Genomic DNA, 18,894 nt, shown 5'->3' with positions numbered 1-18,894 from the left:
ACACTGGTCCCTTCACCCCTACAAACCAACCAACCATCAGGTCCGTGCACTTCAGAGTAGCAAAGAAAGGAAAACAGCGCAGCTCTGTTGCGCTTGGGGGCGTAGCTCAGATGGTAGAGCGTTCGCTTTGCATGTGAAAGGTCCCGGGTTCAAGCCCCGGCGCCTCCATGTTTTGTGGACAGTGCATGGTAAGTGTTGGTCGCGGCGAGCCTAAAGACACGCAAGATGTTGCAAAGCCAGCGTCACAGACTCATATGATGTATACTGACGTAAGGAGCGCTAGACGTAAATGTGAGGACCGGCTGTTGTCGAGGTGTCATCGACTGCAAATCTGTCTTAGGTATAACGGCCTAACCTCAATGAAGTCTAGAGAGTGGACAACACGTCCGTCTTACTCAGAGTGGTGGCCGAACGCTATTTTCGACGTTGTGCGTGCCACTTTAATTTTGGCCAACTACGATTCGATACAGAATGCAGAAAACCTGAAAGACACCCTCGCGGCCACATTGAGAGTAGTGTTTGTCTGCGGAATAATGAGAGTGCAAGGGTCTGTGGTATTGATATGGTTGTATGTAGCACTATTTGTCATCAGGGGGCGTAGCTCAGATGGTAGAGCGCTCGCTTAGCATGCGAGAGGTACTGGGATCGATACCCAGCGCCTCCAGAATTTTTAACACACCAACATGTCCACACTGCCATGCAAGTGGAAAAATTCACAGCCAGCGAATGTGTCAAGGCAGATACGAGCGAACGATTAGCAGCCACAATTGGCAAGCGTACTGTTACGCGCAAGAAGCACCCTCCTCCCACCGCTACACTGAATTTAGAAACAGTACAAGTCCTCCCTTAAGATTCTCAAACCTATGTCGGAAAGATCTGCCTTGCGCCGAGTTCACAAAAATCCCACTGCACATTCCCATTCTTTACGTGCAGTCGGCTGCTACTGGTGTTGCTAGTTGTGACTGCTGATGACAGATGCCGTAGCAATCAATTCATGGAGTGAGTTGTATGTTTTGCGATACTCTGTCTCTGACAAGCAAGCAGAGGTGACATAGGCGCGAACACGGGAAGGTTGCAGCCCCTCGCTGCCTGCAGACACCGAGCAGCCACACTAGTTGGGCGGCCTAAGCCGTAGGCGAAATGTGCTCACTCGCTTGGGCGCGACGTCAAGCTCTAAATAAGGCTGTCACTAGCGTGAGCGTTGCGTGAGCGTCGTGTAAAGTCGGAAAAGTCGTCTGCATTGGTGAGTGCCATGTTTGGGGAGCGTTTCGTAGTTTGCGCAGTGCAATGGAGACGCGGAAACGTGTTGTGGCCCAGTCTTTTGCAGTTGGACGACAAGAGTGGTACACAGTAGTAAAGTGCGAGGCAGTGAGTTGGCATGAACAGTCGAGTGCACAATGGGGCTTCAGATGTGCGAACACGGGAAGGTTGCAGCCCCTCGCTGCCTGCAGACACCGAGCAGCCACACTAGGTGGGCGGCCTAAGCCGTAGGCGAAATGTGCTCACTCGCTTGGGCGCGACGTCAAGCTCTAAATAAGGCTGTCACTAGCGTGAGCGTTGCGTGAGCGTCGTGTAAAGTCGGAAAAGTCGTCTGCATTGGTGAGTGCCATGTTTGGGGAGCGTTTCGTAGTTTGCGCAGTGCAATGGAGACGCGGAAACGTGTTGTGGCCCAGTCTTTTGCAGTTGGACGACAAGAGTGGTACACAGTAGTAAAGTGCGAGGCAGTGAGTTGGCATGAACAGTCGAGTGCACAATGGGGCTTCAGATGTGCTTGTTACCTGAGGCGCGGTGTGATTGCCGACAAGGAGTGAAAACGGAGCAATTTGTGACTGTCCTTTCGAGAAATGGCTCTGAGCACTATGGGTCTCAACTGCTGTGGTCATCAGTCGACAGTCCTTTCAATTTAAGACGTTAAATACAGACGGAATTTGTAGTCGTAACACCAGAACATCGAAACTACTTGGAACTCATGTGTATATGAACGTGACCACGCCTTTGTACACTGGTCCCTTCACCCCTACAAACCAACCAACCATCAGGTCCGTGCACTTCAGAGTAGCAAAGAAAGGAAAACAGCGCAGCTCTGTTGCGCTTGGGGGCGTAGCTCAGTTGGTAGAGCGTTCGCTTTGCATGTGAAAGGTCCCGGGTTCAAGCCCCGGCGCCTCCATGTTTTGTGGACAGTGCATGGTAAGTGTTGGTCGCGGCGAGCCTAAAGACACGCAAGATGTTGCAAAGCCAGCGTCACAGACTCATATGATGTATACTGACGTAAGGAGCGCTAGACGTAAATGTGAGGACCGGCTGTTGTCGAGGTGTCATCGACTGCAAATCTGTCTTAGGTATAACGGCCTAACCTCAATGAAGTCTAGAGAGTGGACAACACGTCCGTCTTACTCAGAGTGGTGGCCGAACGCTATTTTCGACGTTGTGCGTGCCACTTTAATTTTGGCCAACTACGATTCGATACAGAATGCAGAAAACCTGAAAGACACCCTCGCGGCCACATTGAGAGTAGTGTTTGTCTGCGGAATAATGAGAGTGCAAGGGTCTGTGGTATTGATATGGTTGTATGTAGCACTATTTGTCATCAGGGGGCGTAGCTCAGATGGTAGAGCGCTCGCTTAGCATGCGAGAGGTACTGGGATCGATACCCAGCGCCTCCAGAATTTTTAACACACCAACATGTCCACACTGCCATGCAAGTGGAATAATTCACAGCCAGCGAATGTGTCAAGGCAGATACGAGCGAACGATTAGCAGCCACAATTGGCAAGCGTACTGTTACGCGCAAGAAGCACCCTCCTCCCACCGCTACACTGAATTTAGAAACAGTACAAGTCCTCCCTTAAGATTCTCAAACCTATGTCGGAAAGATCTGCCTTGCGCCGAGTTCACAAAAATCCCACTGCACATTCCCATTCTTTACGTGCAGTCGGCTGCTACTGGTGTTGCTAGTTGTGACTGCTGATGACAGATGCCGTAGCAATCAATTCATGGAGTGAGTTGTATGTTTTGCGATACTCTGTCTCTGACAAGCAAGCAGAGGTGACATAGGCGCGAACACGGGAAGGTTGCAGCCCCTCGCTGCCTGCAGACACCGAGCAGCCACACTAGTTGGGCGGCCTAAGCCGTAGGCGAAATGTGCTCACTCGCTTGGGCGCGACGTCAAGCTCTAAATAAGGCTGTCACTAGCGTGAGCGTTGCGTGAGCGTCGTGTAAAGTCGGAAAAGTCGTCTGCATTGGTGAGTGCCATGTTTGGGGAGCGTTTCGTAGTTTGCGCAGTGCAATGGAGACGCGGAAACGTGTTGTGGCCCAGTCTTTTGCAGTTGGACGACAAGAGTGGTACACAGTAGTAAAGTGCGAGGCAGTGAGTTGGCATGAACAGTCGAGTGCACAATGGGGCTTCAGATGTGCGAACACGGGAAGGTTGCAGCCCCTCGCTGCCTGCAGACACCGAGCAGCCACACTAGGTGGGCGGCCTAAGCCGTAGGCGAAATGTGCTCACTCGCTTGGGCGCGACGTCAAGCTCTAAATAAGGCTGTCACTAGCGTGAGCGTTGCGTGAGCGTCGTGTAAAGTCGGAAAAGTCGTCTGCATTGGTGAGTGCCATGTTTGGGGAGCGTTTCGTAGTTTGCGCAGTGCAATGGAGACGCGGAAACGTGTTGTGGCCCAGTCTTTTGCAGTTGGACGACAAGAGTGGTACACAGTAGTAAAGTGCGAGGCAGTGAGTTGGCATGAACAGTCGAGTGCACAATGGGGCTTCAGATGTGCGAACACGGGAAGGTTGCAGCCCCTCGCTGCCTGCAGACACCGAGCAGCCACACTAGGTGGGCGGCCTAAGCCGTAGGCGAAATGTGCTCACTCGCTTGGGCGCGACGTCAAGCTCTAAATAAGGCTGTCACTAGCGTGAGCGTTGCGTGAGCGTCGTGTAAAGTCGGAAAAGTCGTCTGCATTGGTGAGTGCCATGTTTGGGGAGCGTTTCGTAGTTTGCGCAGTGCAATGGAGACGCGGAAACGTGTTGTGGCCCAGTCTTTTGCAGTTGGACGACAAGAGTGGTACACAGTAGTAAAGTGCGAGGCAGTGAGTTGGCATGAACAGTCGAGTGCACAATGGGGCTTCAGATGTGCGAACACGGGAAGGTTGCAGCCCCTCGCTGCCTGCAGACACCGAGCAGCCACACTAGGTGGGCGGCCTAAGCCGTAGGCGAAATGTGCTCACTCGCTTGGGCGCGACGTCAAGCTCTAAATAAGGCTGTCACTAGCGTGAGCGTTGCGTGAGCGTCGTGTAAAGTCGGAAAAGTCGTCTGCATTGGTGAGTGCCATGTTTGGGGAGCGTTTCGTAGTTTGCGCAGTGCAATGGAGACGCGGAAACGTGTTGTGGCCCAGTCTTTTGCAGTTGGACGACAAGAGTGGTACACAGTAGTAAAGTGCGAGGCAGTGAGTTGGCATGAACAGTCGAGTGCACAATGGGGCTTCAGATGTGCTTGTTACCTGAGGCGCGGTGTGATTGCCGACAAGGAGTGAAAACGGAGCAATTTGTGACTGTCCTTTCGAGAAATGGCTCTGAGCACTATGGGTCTCAACTGCTGTGGTCATCAGTCGACAGTCCTTTCAATTTAAGACGTTAAATACAGACGGAATTTGTAGTCGTAACACCAGAACATCGAAACTACTTGGAACTCATGTGTATATGAACGTGACCACGCCTTTGTACACTGGTCCCTTCACCCCTACAAACCAACCAACCATCAGGTCCGTGCACTTCAGAGTAGCAAAGAAAGGAAAACAGCGCAGCTCTGTTGCGCTTGGGGGCGTAGCTCAGTTGGTAGAGCGTTCGCTTTGCATGTGAAAGGTCCCGGGTTCAAGCCCCGGCGCCTCCATGTTTTGTGGACAGTGCATGGTAAGTGTTGGTCGCGGCGAGCCTAAAGACACGCAAGATGTTGCAAAGCCAGCGTCACAGACTCATATGATGTATACTGACGTAAGGAGAGCAAGACGTAAATGTGAGGACCGGCTGTTGTCGAGGTGTCATCGACTGCAAATCTGTCTTAGGTATAACGGCCTAACCTCAATGAAGTCTAGAGAGTGGACAACACGTCCGTCTTACTCAGAGTGGTGGCCGAACGCTATTTTCGACGTTGTGCGTGCCACTTTAATTTTGGCCAACTACGATTCGATACAGAATGCAGAAAACCTGAAAGACACCCTCGCGGCCACATTGAGAGTAGTGTTTGTCTGCGGAATAATGAGAGTGCAAGGGTCTGTGGTATTGATATGGTTGTATGTAGCACTATTTGTCATCAGGGGGCGTAGCTCAGATGATAGAGCGCTCGCTTAGCATGCGAGAGGTACTGGGATCGATACCCAGCGCCTCCAGAATTTTTAACACACCAACATGTCCACACTGCCATGCAAGTGGAATAATTCACAGCCAGCGAATGTGTCAAGGCAGATACGAGCGAACGATTAGCAGCCACAATTGGCAAGCGTACTGTTACGCGCAAGAAGCACCCTCCTCCCACCGCTACACTGAATTTAGAAACAGTACAAGTCCTCCCTTAAGATTCTCAAACCTATGTCGGAAAGATCTGCCTTGCGCCGAGTTCACAAAAATCCCACTGCACATTCCCATTCTTTACGCGCAGTCGGCTGCTACTGGTGTTGCTAGTTGTGACTGCTGATGACAGATGCCGTAGCAATCAATTCATGGAGTGAGTTGTATGTTTTGCGATACTCTGTCTCTGACAAGCAAGCAGAGGTGACATAGGCGCGAACACGGGAAGGTTGCAGCCCCTCGCTGCCTGCAGACACCGAGCAGCCACACTAGGTGGGCGGCCTAAGCCGTAGGCGAAATGTGCTCACTCGCTTGGGCGCGACGTCAAGCTCTAAATAAGGCTGTCACTAGCGTGAGCGTTGCGTGAGCGTCGTGTAAAGTCGGAAAAGTCGTCTGCATTGGTGAGTGCCATGTTTGGGGAGCGTTTCGTAGTTTGCGCAGTGCAATGGAGACGCGGAAACGTGTTGTGGCCCAGTCTTTTGCAGTTGGACGACAAGAGTGGTACACAGTAGTAAAGTGCGAGGCAGTGAGTTGGCATGAACAGTCGAGTGCACAATGGGGCTTCAGATGTGCTTGTTACCTGAGGCGCGGTGTGATTGCCGACAAGGAGTGAAAACGGAGCAATTTGTGACTGTCCTTTCGAGAAATGGCTCTGAGCACTATGGGTCTCAACTGCTGTGGTCATCAGTCGACAGTCCTTTCAATTTAAGACGTTAAATACAGACGGAATTTGTAGTCGTAACACCAGAACATCGAAACTACTTGGAACTCATGTGTATATGAACGTGACCACGCCTTTGTACACTGGTCCCTTCACCCCTACAAACCAACCAACCATCAGGTCCGTGCACTTCAGAGTAGCAAAGAAAGGAAAACAGCGCAGCTCTGTTGCGCTTGGGGGCGTAGCTCAGTTGGTAGAGCGTTCGCTTTGCATGTGAAAGGTCCCGGGTTCAAGCCCCGGCGCCTCCATGTTTTGTGGACAGTGCATGGTAAGTGTTGGTCGCGGCGAGCCTAAAGACACGCAAGATGTTGCAAAGCCAGCGTCACAGACTCATATGATGTATACTGACGTAAGGAGCGCTAGACGTAAATGTGAGGACCGGCTGTTGTCGAGGTGTCATCGACTGCAAATCTGTCTTAGGTATAACGGCCTAACCTCAATGAAGTCTAGAGAGTGGACAACACGTCCGTCTTACTCAGAGTGGTGGCCGAACGCTATTTTCGACGTTGTGCGTGCCACTTTAATTTTGGCCAACTACGATTCGATACAGAATGCAGAAAACCTGAAAGACACCCTCGCGGCCACATTGAGAGTAGTGTTTGTCTGCGGAATAATGAGAGTGCAAGGGTCTGTGGTATTGATATGGTTGTATGTAGCACTATTTGTCATCAGGGGGCGTAGCTCAGATGGTAGAGCGCTCGCTTAGCATGCGAGAGGTACTGGGATCGATACCCAGCGCCTCCAGAATTTTTAACACACCAACATGTCCACACTGCCATGCAAGTGGAATAATTCACAGCCAGCGAATGTGTCAAGGCAGATACGAGCGAACGATTAGCAGCCACAATTGGCAAGCGTACTGTTACGCGCAAGAAGCACCCTCCTCCCACCGCTACACTGAATTTAGAAACAGTACAAGTCCTCCCTTAAGATTCTCAAACCTATGTCGGAAAGATCTGCCTTGCGCCGAGTTCACAAAAATCCCACTGCACATTCCCATTCTTTACGTGCAGTCGGCTGCTACTGGTGTTGCTAGTTGTGACTGCTGATGACAGATGCCGTAGCAATCAATTCATGGAGTGAGTTGTATGTTTTGCGATACTCTGTCTCTGACAAGCAAGCAGAGGTGACATAGGCGCGAACACGGGAAGGTTGCAGCCCCTCGCTGCCTGCAGACACCGAGCAGCCACACTAGTTGGGCGGCCTAAGCCGTAGGCGAAATGTGCTCACTCGCTTGGGCGCGACGTCAAGCTCTAAATAAGGCTGTCACTAGCGTGAGCGTTGCGTGAGCGTCGTGTAAAGTCGGAAAAGTCGTCTGCATTGGTGAGTGCCATGTTTGGGGAGCGTTTCGTAGTTTGCGCAGTGCAATGGAGACGCGGAAACGTGTTGTGGCCCAGTCTTTTGCAGTTGGACGACAAGAGTGGTACACAGTAGTAAAGTGCGAGGCAGTGAGTTGGCATGAACAGTCGAGTGCACAATGGGGCTTCAGATGTGCGAACACGGGAAGGTTGCAGCCCCTCGCTGCCTGCAGACACCGAGCAGCCACACTAGGTGGGCGGCCTAAGCCGTAGGCGAAATGTGCTCACTCGCTTGGGCGCGACGTCAAGCTCTAAATAAGGCTGTCACTAGCGTGAGCGTTGCGTGAGCGTCGTGTAAAGTCGGAAAAGTCGTCTGCATTGGTGAGTGCCATGTTTGGGGAGCGTTTCGTAGTTTGCGCAGTGCAATGGAGACGCGGAAACGTGTTGTGGCCCAGTCTTTTGCAGTTGGACGACAAGAGTGGTACACAGTAGTAAAGTGCGAGGCAGTGAGTTGGCATGAACAGTCGAGTGCACAATGGGGCTTCAGATGTGCGAACACGGGAAGGTTGCAGCCCCTCGCTGCCTGCAGACACCGAGCAGCCACACTAGGTGGGCGGCCTAAGCCGTAGGCGAAATGTGCTCACTCGCTTGGGCGCGACGTCAAGCTCTAAATAAGGCTGTCACTAGCGTGAGCGTTGCGTGAGCGTCGTGTAAAGTCGGAAAAGTCGTCTGCATTGGTGAGTGCCATGTTTGGGGAGCGTTTCGTAGTTTGCGCAGTGCAATGGAGACGCGGAAACGTGTTGTGGCCCAGTCTTTTGCAGTTGGACGACAAGAGTGGTACACAGTAGTAAAGTGCGAGGCAGTGAGTTGGCATGAACAGTCGAGTGCACAATGGGGCTTCAGATGTGCGAACACGGGAAGGTTGCAGCCCCTCGCTGCCTGCAGACACCGAGCAGCCACACTAGGTGGGCGGCCTAAGCCGTAGGCGAAATGTGCTCACTCGCTTGGGCGCGACGTCAAGCTCTAAATAAGGCTGTCACTAGCGTGAGCGTTGCGTGAGCGTCGTGTAAAGTCGGAAAAGTCGTCTGCATTGGTGAGTGCCATGTTTGGGGAGCGTTTCGTAGTTTGCGCAGTGCAATGGAGACGCGGAAACGTGTTGTGGCCCAGTCTTTTGCAGTTGGACGACAAGAGTGGTACACAGTAGTAAAGTGCGAGGCAGTGAGTTGGCATGAACAGTCGAGTGCACAATGGGGCTTCAGATGTGCTTGTTACCTGAGGCGCGGTGTGATTGCCGACAAGGAGTGAAAACGGAGCAATTTGTGACTGTCCTTTCGAGAAATGGCTCTGAGCACTATGGGTCTCAACTGCTGTGGTCATCAGTCGACAGTCCTTTCAATTTAAGACGTTAAATACAGACGGAATTTGTAGTCGTAACACCAGAACATCGAAACTACTTGGAACTCATGTGTATATGAACGTGACCACGCCTTTGTACACTGGTCCCTTCACCCCTACAAACCAACCAACCATCAGGTCCGTGCACTTCAGAGTAGCAAAGAAAGGAAAACAGCGCAGCTCTGTTGCGCTTGGGGGCGTAGCTCAGTTGGTAGAGCGTTCGCTTTGCATGTGAAAGGTCCCGGGTTCAAGCCCCGGCGCCTCCATGTTTTGTGGACAGTGCATGGTAAGTGTTGGTCGCGGCGAGCCTAAAGACACGCAAGATGTTGCAAAGCCAGCGTCACAGACTCATATGATGTATACTGACGTAAGGAGAGCAAGACGTAAATGTGAGGACCGGCTGTTGTCGAGGTGTCATCGACTGCAAATCTGTCTTAGGTATAACGGCCTAACCTCAATGAAGTCTAGAGAGTGGACAACACGTCCGTCTTACTCAGAGTGGTGGCCGAACGCTATTTTCGACGTTGTGCGTGCCACTTTAATTTTGGCCAACTACGATTCGATACAGAATGCAGAAAACCTGAAAGACACCCTCGCGGCCACATTGAGAGTAGTGTTTGTCTGCGGAATAATGAGAGTGCAAGGGTCTGTGGTATTGATATGGTTGTATGTAGCACTATTTGTCATCAGGGGGCGTAGCTCAGATGATAGAGCGCTCGCTTAGCATGCGAGAGGTACTGGGATCGATACCCAGCGCCTCCAGAATTTTTAACACACCAACATGTCCACACTGCCATGCAAGTGGAATAATTCACAGCCAGCGAATGTGTCAAGGCAGATACGAGCGAACGATTAGCAGCCACAATTGGCAAGCGTACTGTTACGCGCAAGAAGCACCCTCCTCCCACCGCTACACTGAATTTAGAAACAGTACAAGTCCTCCCTTAAGATTCTCAAACCTATGTCGGAAAGATCTGCCTTGCGCCGAGTTCACAAAAATCCCACTGCACATTCCCATTCTTTACGCGCAGTCGGCTGCTACTGGTGTTGCTAGTTGTGACTGCTGATGACAGATGCCGTAGCAATCAATTCATGGAGTGAGTTGTATGTTTTGCGATACTCTGTCTCTGACAAGCAAGCAGAGGTGACATAGGCGCGAACACGGGAAGGTTGCAGCCCCTCGCTGCCTGCAGACACCGAGCAGCCACACTAGGTGGGCGGCCTAAGCCGTAGGCGAAATGTGCTCACTCGCTTGGGCGCGACGTCAAGCTCTAAATAAGGCTGTCACTAGCGTGAGCGTTGCGTGAGCGTCGTGTAAAGTCGGAAAAGTCGTCTGCATTGGTGAGTGCCATGTTTGGGGAGCGTTTCGTAGTTTGCGCAGTGCAATGGAGACGCGGAAACGTGTTGTGGCCCAGTCTTTTGCAGTTGGACGACAAGAGTGGTACACAGTAGTAAAGTGCGAGGCAGTGAGTTGGCATGAACAGTCGAGTGCACAATGGGGCTTCAGATGTGCTTGTTACCTGAGGCGCGGTGTGATTGCCGACAAGGAGTGAAAACGGAGCAATTTGTGACTGTCCTTTCGAGAAATGGCTCTGAGCACTATGGGTCTCAACTGCTGTGGTCATCAGTCGACAGTCCTTTCAATTTAAGACGTTAAATACAGACGGAATTTGTAGTCGTAACACCAGAACATCGAAACTACTTGGAACTCATGTGTATATGAACGTGACCACGCCTTTGTACACTGGTCCCTTCACCCCTACAAACCAACCAACCATCAGGTCCGTGCACTTCAGAGTAGCAAAGAAAGGAAAACAGCGCAGCTCTGTTGCGCTTGGGGGCGTAGCTCAGTTGGTAGAGCGTTCGCTTTGCATGTGAAAGGTCCCGGGTTCAAGCCCCGGCGCCTCCATGTTTTGTGGACAGTGCATGGTAAGTGTTGGTCGCGGCGAGCCTAAAGACACGCAAGATGTTGCAAAGCCAGCGTCACAGACTCATATGATGTATACTGACGTAAGGAGCGCTAGACGTAAATGTGAGGACCGGCTGTTGTCGAGGTGTCATCGACTGCAAATCTGTCTTAGGTATAACGGCCTAACCTCAATGAAGTCTAGAGAGTGGACAACACGTCCGTCTTACTCAGAGTGGTGGCCGAACGCTATTTTCGACGTTGTGCGTGCCACTTTAATTTTGGCCAACTACGATTCGATACAGAATGCAGAAAACCTGAAAGACACCCTCGCGGCCACATTGAGAGTAGTGTTTGTCTGCGGAATAATGAGAGTGCAAGGGTCTGTGGTATTGATATGGTTGTATGTAGCACTATTTGTCATCAGGGGGCGTAGCTCAGATGGTAGAGCGCTCGCTTAGCATGCGAGAGGTACTGGGATCGATACCCAGCGCCTCCAGAATTTTTAACACACCAACATGTCCACACTGCCATGCAAGTGGAATAATTCACAGCCAGCGAATGTGTCAAGGCAGATACGAGCGAACGATTAGCAGCCACAATTGGCAAGCGTACTGTTACGCGCAAGAAGCACCCTCCTCCCACCGCTACACTGAATTTAGAAACAGTACAAGTCCTCCCTTAAGATTCTCAAACCTATGTCGGAAAGATCTGCCTTGCGCCGAGTTCACAAAAATCCCACTGCACATTCCCATTCTTTACGTGCAGTCGGCTGCTACTGGTGTTGCTAGTTGTGACTGCTGATGACAGATGCCGTAGCAATCAATTCATGGAGTGAGTTGTATGTTTTGCGATACTCTGTCTCTGACAAGCAAGCAGAGGTGACATAGGCGCGAACACGGGAAGGTTGCAGCCCCTCGCTGCCTGCAGACACCGAGCAGCCACACTAGTTGGGCGGCCTAAGCCGTAGGCGAAATGTGCTCACTCGCTTGGGCGCGACGTCAAGCTCTAAATAAGGCTGTCACTAGCGTGAGCGTTGCGTGAGCGTCGTGTAAAGTCGGAAAGTCGTCTGCATTGGTGAGTGCCATGTTTGGGGAGCGTTTCGTAGTTTGCGCAGTGCAATGGAGACGCGGAAACGTGTTGTGGCCCAGTCCTTTTGCAGTTGGACGACAAGAGTGGTACACAGTAGTAAAGTGCGAGGCAGGTGAGTTGGCATGAACAGTCGAGTGCACAATGGGGCTTCAGATGTGCGAACACGGGAAGGTTGCAGCCCCTCGCTGCCTGCAGGACACCGAGCAGCCACACTAGGTGGGCGGCCTAAGCCGTAGGCGAAATGTGCTCACTCGCTTGGGCGCGACGTCAAGCTCTAAATAAGGCTGTCACTAGCGTGAGCGTTGCGTGAGCGTCGTGTAAAGTCGGAAAAGTCGTCTGCATTGGTGAGTGCCATGTTTGGGGAGCGTTTCGTAGTTTGCGCAGTGCAATGGAGACGCGGAAACGTGTTGTGGCCCAGTCTTTTGCAGTTGGACGACAAGAGTGGTACACAGTAGTAAAGTGCGAGGCAGTGAGTTGGCATGAACAGTCGAGTGCACAATGGGGCTTCAGATGTGCGAACACGGGAAGGTTGCAGCCCCTCGCTGCCTGCAGACACCGAGCAGCCACACTAGGTGGGCGGCCTAAGCCGTAGGCGAAATGTGCTCACTCGCTTGGGCGCGACGTCAAGCTCTAAATAAGGCTGTCACTAGCGTGAGCGTTGCGTGAGCGTCGTGTAAAGTCGGAAAAGTCGTCTGCATTGGTGAGTGCCATGTTTGGGGAGCGTTTCGTAGTTTGCGCAGTGCAATGGAGACGCGGAAACGTGTTGTGGCCCAGTCTTTTTGCAGTTGGACGACAAGAGTGGTACACAGTAGTAAAGTGCGAGGCAGTGAGTTGGCATGAACAGTCGAGTGCACAATGGGGCTTCAGATGTGCTTGTTACCTGAGGCGCGGTTGTGATTGCCGACAAGGAGTGAAAACGGAGCAATTTGTGACTGTCCTTTCGAGAAATGGCTCTGAGCACTATGGGTCTCAACTGCTGTGGTCATCAGTCGACAGTCCTTCAATTTAAGACGTTAAATACAGACGGAATTTGTAGTCGTAACACCAGAACATCGAAACTACTTGGAACTCATGTGTATATGAACGTGACCACGCCTTTGTACACTGGTCCCTTCACCCCTACAACCAACCAACCATCAGGTCCGTGCACTTCAGAGTAGCAAAGAAAGGAAAACAGCGCAGCTCTGTTGCGCTTGGGGGCGTAGCTCAGTTGGTAGAGCGTTCGCTTTGCATGTGAAAGGTCCCGGGTTCAAGCCCCGGCGCCTCCATGTTTTGTGGACAGTGCATGGTAAGTGTTGGTCGCGGCGAGCCTAAAGACACGCAAGATGTTGCAAAGCCAGCGTCACAGACTCATATGATGTATACTGACGTAGGAGAGCAAGACGTAAATGTGAGGACCGGCTGTTGTCGAGGTGTCATCGACTGCAAATCTGTCTTAGGTATAACGGCCTAACCTCAATGAAGTCTAGAGAGTGGACAACACGTCGTCTTACTCAGAGTGGTGGCCGAACGCTATTTTCGACGTTGTGCGTGCCACTTTAATTTTGGCCAACTACGATTCGATACAGAATGCAGAAAACCTGAAAGACACCCTCGCGCCACATTGAGAGTAGTGTTTGTCTGCGGAATAATGAGAGTGCAAGGGTCTGTGGTATTGATATGGTTGTATGTAGCACTATTTGTCATCAGGGGCGTAGCTCAGATGATAGAGCGCTCGCTTAGCATGCGAGAGGTACTGGGATCGATACCCAGCGCCTCCAGAATTTTTAACACACCAACATGTCCACACTGCCATGCAAGTGAATAATTCACAGCCAGCGAATGTGTCAAGGCAGATACGAGCGAACGATTAGCAGCCACAATTGGCAAGCGTACTGTTACGCGCAAGAAGCACCCTCCTCCCACCGCTACACTGAATTTAGAAACAGTACAAGTCCTCCCTTAAGATTCTCAAACCTATGTCGGAAAGATCTTCTGCCTTGCGCCGAGTTCACAAAAATCCCACTGCACATTCCCATTCTTTACGCGCAGTCGGCTGCTACTGGTGTTGCTAGTTGTGACTGCTGATGACAGATGCCGTAGCAATCAATTCATGGAGTGAGTTGTATGTTTTGCGATACTCTGTCTCTGACAAGCAAGCAGAGGTGACATAGGCGCGAACACGGGAAGGTTGCAGCCCCTCGCTGCCTGCAGACACCGAGCAGCCACACTAGGTGGGCGGCCTAAGCCGTAGGCGAAATGTGCTCACTCGCTTGGGCGCGACGTCAAGCTCTAAATAAGGCTGTCACTAGCGTGAGCGTTGCGTGAGCGTCGTGTAAAGTCGGAAAAGTCGTCTGCATTGGTGAGTGCCATGTTTGGGGAGCGTTTCGTAGTTTTCGCAGTGCAATGGAGACGCGGAAACGTGTTGTGGCCCAGTCTTTTGCAGTTGGACGACAAGAGTGGTACACAGTAGTAAAGTGCGAGGCAGTGAGTTGGCATGAACAGTCGAGTGCACAATGGGGCTTCAGATGTGCGAACACGGGAAGGTTGCAGCCCCTCGCTGCCTGCAGACACCGAGCAGCCACACTAGGTGGGCGGCCTAAGCCGTAGGCGAAATGTGCTCACTCGCTTGGGCGCGACGTCAAGCTCTAAATAAGGCTGTCACTAGCGTGAGCGTTGCGTGAGCGTCGTGTAAAGTCGGAAAAGTCGTCTGCATTGGTGAGTGCCATGTTTGGGGAGCGTTTCGTAGTTTGCGCAGTGCAATGGAGACGCGGAAACGTGTTGTGGCCCAGTCTTTTGCAGTTGGACGACAAGAGTGGTACACAGTAGTAAAGTGCGAGGCAGTGAGTTGGCATGAACAGTCGAGTGCACAATGGGGCTTCAGATGTGCGAACACGGGAAGGTTGCAGCCCCTCGCTGCCTGCAGACACCGAGCAGCCACACTAGGTGGGCGGCCTAAGCCGTAGGCGAAATGTGCTCACTCGCTTGGGCGCGACGTCAAGCTCTAAATAAGGCTGTCACTAGCGTGAGCGTTGCGTGAGCGTCGTGTAAAGTCGGAAAAGTCGTCTGCATTGGTGAGTGCCATGTTTGGGGAGCGTTTCGTAGTTTGCGCAGTGCAATGGAGACGCGGAAACGTGTTGTGGCCCAGTCTTTTGCAGTTGGACGACAAGAGTGGTACACAGTAGTAAAGTGCGAGGCAGTGAGTTGGCATGAACAGTCGAGTGCACAATGGGGCTTCAGATGTGCGAACACGGGAAGGTTGCAGCCCCTCGCTGCCTGCAGACACCGAGCAGCCACACTAGGTGGGCGGCCTAAGCCGTAGGCGAAATGTGCTCACTCGCTTGGGCGCGACGTCAAGCTCTAAATAAGGCTGTCACTAGCGTGAGCGTTGCGTGAGCGTCGTGTAAAGTCGGAAAAGTCGTCTGCATTGGTGAGTGCCATGTTTGGGGAGCGTTTCGTAGTTTGCGCAGTGCAATGGAGACGCGGAAACGTGTTGTGGCCCAGTCTTTTGCAGTTGGACGACAAGAGTGGTACACAGTAGTAAAGTGCGAGGCAGTGAGTTGGCATGAACAGTCGAGTGCACAATGGGGCTTCAGATGTGCTTGTTACCTGAGGCGCGGTGTGATTGCCGACAAGGAGTGAAAACGGAGCAATTTGTGACTGTCCTTTCGAGAAATGGCTCTGAGCACTATGGGTCTCAACTGCTGTGGTCATCAGTCGACAGTCCTTTCAATTTAAGACGTTAAATACAGACGGAATTTGTAGTCGTAACACCAGAACATCGAAACTACTTGGAACTCATGTGTATATGAACGTGACCACGCCTTTGTACACTGGTCCCTTCACCCCTACAAACCAACCAACCATCAGGTCCGTGCACTTCAGAGTAGCAAAGAAAGGAAAACAGCGCAGCTCTGTTGCGCTTGGGGGCGTAGCTCAGTTGGTAGAGCGTTCGCTTTGCATGTGAAAGGTCCCGGGTTCAAGCCCCGGCGCCTCCATGTTTTGTGGACAGTGCATGGTAAGTGTTGGTCGCGGCGAGCCTAAAGACACGCAAGATGTTGCAAAGCCAGCGTCACAGACTCATATGATGTATACTGACGTAAGGAGAGCAAGACGTAAATGTGAGGACCGGCTGTTGTCGAGGTGTCATCGACTGCAAATCTGTCTTAGGTATAACGGCCTAACCTCAATGAAGTCTAGAGAGTGGACAACACGTCCGTCTTACTCAGAGTGGTGGCCGAACGCTATTTTCGACGTTGTGCGTGCCACTTTAATTTTGGCCAACTACGATTCGATACAGAATGCAGAAAACCTGAAAGACACCCTCGCGGCCACATTGAGAGTAGTGTTTGTCTGCGGAATAATGAGAGTGCAAGGGTCTGTGGTATTGATATGGTTGTATGTAGCACTATTTGTCATCAGGGGGCGTAGCTCAGATGATAGAGCGCTCGCTTAGCATGCGAGAGGTACTGGGATCGATACCCAGCGCCTCCAGAATTTTTAACACACCAACATGTCCACACTGCCATGCAAGTGGAATAATTCACAGCCAGCGAATGTGTCAAGGCAGATACGAGCGAACGATTAGCAGCCACAATTGGCAAGCGTACTGTTACGCGCAAGAAGCACCCTCCTCCCACCGCTACACTGAATTTAGAAACAGTACAAGTCCTCCCTTAAGATTCTCAAACCTATGTCGGAAAGATCTGCCTTGCGCCGAGTTCACAAAAATCCCACTGCACATTCCCATTCTTTACGCGCAGTCGGCTGCTACTGGTGTTGCTAGTTGTGACTGCTGATGACAGATGCCGTAGCAATCAATTCATGGAGTGAGTTGTATGTTTTGCGATACTCTGTCTCTGACAAGCAAGCAGAGGTGACATAGGCGCGAACACGGGAAGGTTGCAGCCCCTCGCTGCCTGCAGACACCGAGCAGCCACACTAGGTGGGCGGCCTAAGCCGTAGGCGAAATGTGCTCACTCGCTTGGGCGCGACGTCAAGCTCTAAATAAGGCTGTCACTAGCGTGAGCGTTGCGTGAGCGTCGTGTAAAGTCGGAAAAGTCGTCTGCATTGGTGAGTGCCATGTTTGGGGAGCGTTTCGTAGTTTGCGCAGTGCAATGGAGACGCGGAAACGTGTTGTGGCCCAGTCTTTTGCAGTTGGACGACAAGAGTGGTACACAGTAGTAAAGTGCGAGGCAGTGAGTTGGCATGAACAGTCGAGTGCACAATGGGGCTTCAGATATGCGAACACGGGAAGGTTGCAGCCCCTCGCTGCCTGCAGACACCGAGCAGCCACACTAGGTGGGCGGCCTAAGCCGTAGGCGAAATGTGCTCACTCGCTTGGGCGCGACGTCAAGCTCTAAATAAGGCTGTCACTAGCGTGAGCGTTGCGTGAGCGTCGTGTAAAGTCGGAAAAGTCGTCTGCATTGGTGAGTGCCATGTTTGGGGAGCGTTTCGTAGTTTGCGCAGTGCAATGGAGACGCGGAAACGTGTTGTGGCCCAGTCTTTTGCAGTTGGACGACAAGAGTGGTACACAGTAGTAAAGTGCGAGGCAGTGAGTTGGCATGAACAGTCGAGTGCACAATGGGGCTTCAGATGTGCGAACACGGGAAGGTTGCAGCCCCTCGCTGCCTGCAGACACCGAGCAGCCACACTAGGTGGGCGGCCTAAGCCGTAGGCGAAATGTGCTCACTCGCTTGGGCGCGACGTCAAGCTCTAAATAAGGCTGTCACTAGCGTGAGCGTTGCGTGAGCGTCGTGTAAAGTCGGAAAAGTCGTCTGCATTGGTGAGTGCCATGTTTGGGGAGCGTTTCGTAGTTTGCGCAGTGCAATGGAGACGCGGAAACGTGTTGTGGCCCAGTCTTTTGCAGTTGGACGACAAGAGTGGTACACAGTAGTAAAGTGCGAGGCAGTGAGTTGGCATGAACAGTCGAGTGCACAATGGGGCTTCAGATGTGCTTGTTACCTGAGGCGCGGTGTGATTGCCGACAAGGAGTGAAAACGGAGCAATTTGTGACTGTCCTTTCGAGAAATGGCTCTGAGCACTATGGGTCTCAACTGCTGTGGTCATCAGTCGACAGTCCTTTCAATTTAAGACGTTAAATACAGACGGAATTTGTAGTCGTAACACCAGAACATCGAAACTACTTGGAACTCATGTGTATATGAACGTGACCACGCCTTTGTACACTGGTCCCTTCACCCCTACAAACCAACCAACCATCAGGTCCGTGCACTTCAGAGTAGCAAAGAAAGGAAAACAGCGCAGCTCTGTTGCGCTTGGGGGCGTAGCTCAGTTGGTAGAGCGTTCGCTTTGCATGTGAAAGGTCCCGGGTTCAAGCCCCGGCGCCTCCATGTTTTGTGGACAGTGCATGGTAAGTGTTGGTCGCGGCGAGCCTAAAGACACGCAAGATGTTGCAAAGCCAGCGTCACAGACTCATATGATGTATACTGACGTAAGGAGAGCAAGACGTAAATGTGAGGACCGGCTGTTGTCGAGGTGTCATCGACTGCAAATCTGTCTTAGGTATAACGGCCTAACCTCAATGAAGTCTAGAGAGTGGACAACACGTCCGTCTTACTCAGAGTGGTGGCCGAACGCTATTTTCGACGTTGTGCGTGCCACTTTAATTTTGGCCAACTACGATTCGATACAGAATGCAGAAAACCTGAAAGACACCCTCGCGGCCACATTGAGAGTAGTGTTTGTCTGCGGAATAATGAGAGTGCAAGGGTCTGTGGTATTGATATGGTTGTATGTAGCACTATTTGTCATCAGGGGGCGTAGCTCAGATGATAGAGCGCTCGCTTAGCATGCGAGAGGTACTGGGATCGATACCCAGCGCCTCCAGAATTTTTAACACACCAACATGTCCACACTGCCATGCAAGTGGAATAATTCACAGCCAGCGAATGTGTCAAGGCAGATACGAGCGAACGATTAGCAGCCACA

The 18,894-nt window shown here is 51.9% G+C and overlaps 17 non-coding genes across 17 annotated transcripts; all 17 read left to right on the top strand.

Annotated features, from left to right (window-relative positions):
- Positions 1 to 95: 95 nt before the first annotated feature.
- On the top strand, positions 96 to 168 carry Trnaa-ugc (transfer RNA alanine (anticodon UGC)). Its single transcript has one exon. It is a non-coding gene; the product is annotated as a tRNA-Ala (tRNA).
- Positions 169 to 591: 423 nt separating this feature from the next.
- Positions 592 to 664, top strand: Trnaa-agc (transfer RNA alanine (anticodon AGC)). Its single transcript has one exon. It is a non-coding gene; the product is annotated as a tRNA-Ala (tRNA).
- A 1,430-nt stretch (positions 665 to 2,094) lies between these two features.
- Trnaa-ugc (transfer RNA alanine (anticodon UGC)) lies at positions 2,095 to 2,167 on the top strand. The gene has a single exon. It is a non-coding gene; the product is annotated as a tRNA-Ala (tRNA).
- A 423-nt stretch (positions 2,168 to 2,590) lies between these two features.
- Positions 2,591 to 2,663, top strand: Trnaa-agc (transfer RNA alanine (anticodon AGC)). Its single transcript has one exon. It is a non-coding gene; the product is annotated as a tRNA-Ala (tRNA).
- A 2,142-nt stretch (positions 2,664 to 4,805) lies between these two features.
- Trnaa-ugc (transfer RNA alanine (anticodon UGC)) lies at positions 4,806 to 4,878 on the top strand. The gene has a single exon. It is a non-coding gene; the product is annotated as a tRNA-Ala (tRNA).
- Positions 4,879 to 5,301: 423 nt separating this feature from the next.
- Trnaa-agc (transfer RNA alanine (anticodon AGC)) lies at positions 5,302 to 5,374 on the top strand. Its single transcript has one exon. It is a non-coding gene; the product is annotated as a tRNA-Ala (tRNA).
- A 1,074-nt stretch (positions 5,375 to 6,448) lies between these two features.
- Trnaa-ugc (transfer RNA alanine (anticodon UGC)) lies at positions 6,449 to 6,521 on the top strand. The gene has a single exon. It is a non-coding gene; the product is annotated as a tRNA-Ala (tRNA).
- Positions 6,522 to 6,944: 423 nt separating this feature from the next.
- On the top strand, positions 6,945 to 7,017 carry Trnaa-agc (transfer RNA alanine (anticodon AGC)). The gene has a single exon. It is a non-coding gene; the product is annotated as a tRNA-Ala (tRNA).
- Positions 7,018 to 9,159: 2,142 nt separating this feature from the next.
- Positions 9,160 to 9,232, top strand: Trnaa-ugc (transfer RNA alanine (anticodon UGC)). The gene has a single exon. It is a non-coding gene; the product is annotated as a tRNA-Ala (tRNA).
- A 423-nt stretch (positions 9,233 to 9,655) lies between these two features.
- On the top strand, positions 9,656 to 9,728 carry Trnaa-agc (transfer RNA alanine (anticodon AGC)). Its single transcript has one exon. It is a non-coding gene; the product is annotated as a tRNA-Ala (tRNA).
- A 1,074-nt stretch (positions 9,729 to 10,802) lies between these two features.
- Positions 10,803 to 10,875, top strand: Trnaa-ugc (transfer RNA alanine (anticodon UGC)). The gene has a single exon. It is a non-coding gene; the product is annotated as a tRNA-Ala (tRNA).
- Positions 10,876 to 11,298: 423 nt separating this feature from the next.
- Positions 11,299 to 11,371, top strand: Trnaa-agc (transfer RNA alanine (anticodon AGC)). The gene has a single exon. It is a non-coding gene; the product is annotated as a tRNA-Ala (tRNA).
- A 1,788-nt stretch (positions 11,372 to 13,159) lies between these two features.
- Trnaa-ugc (transfer RNA alanine (anticodon UGC)) lies at positions 13,160 to 13,232 on the top strand. The gene has a single exon. It is a non-coding gene; the product is annotated as a tRNA-Ala (tRNA).
- A 2,636-nt stretch (positions 13,233 to 15,868) lies between these two features.
- Positions 15,869 to 15,941, top strand: Trnaa-ugc (transfer RNA alanine (anticodon UGC)). The gene has a single exon. It is a non-coding gene; the product is annotated as a tRNA-Ala (tRNA).
- Positions 15,942 to 16,364: 423 nt separating this feature from the next.
- Trnaa-agc (transfer RNA alanine (anticodon AGC)) lies at positions 16,365 to 16,437 on the top strand. The gene has a single exon. It is a non-coding gene; the product is annotated as a tRNA-Ala (tRNA).
- A 1,786-nt stretch (positions 16,438 to 18,223) lies between these two features.
- Trnaa-ugc (transfer RNA alanine (anticodon UGC)) lies at positions 18,224 to 18,296 on the top strand. The gene has a single exon. It is a non-coding gene; the product is annotated as a tRNA-Ala (tRNA).
- A 423-nt stretch (positions 18,297 to 18,719) lies between these two features.
- On the top strand, positions 18,720 to 18,792 carry Trnaa-agc (transfer RNA alanine (anticodon AGC)). The gene has a single exon. It is a non-coding gene; the product is annotated as a tRNA-Ala (tRNA).
- The last annotated feature ends 102 nt before the right edge of the window (positions 18,793 to 18,894 follow it).

The sequence above is a fragment of the Schistocerca cancellata genome, unplaced genomic scaffold (genome assembly GCF_023864275.1).
Source record: "Schistocerca cancellata isolate TAMUIC-IGC-003103 unplaced genomic scaffold, iqSchCanc2.1 HiC_scaffold_904, whole genome shotgun sequence".
NCBI lineage: Eukaryota > Metazoa > Arthropoda > Insecta > Orthoptera > Acrididae > Schistocerca > Schistocerca cancellata.
This window is presented reverse-complemented; position numbering and strand designations above follow the sequence as displayed.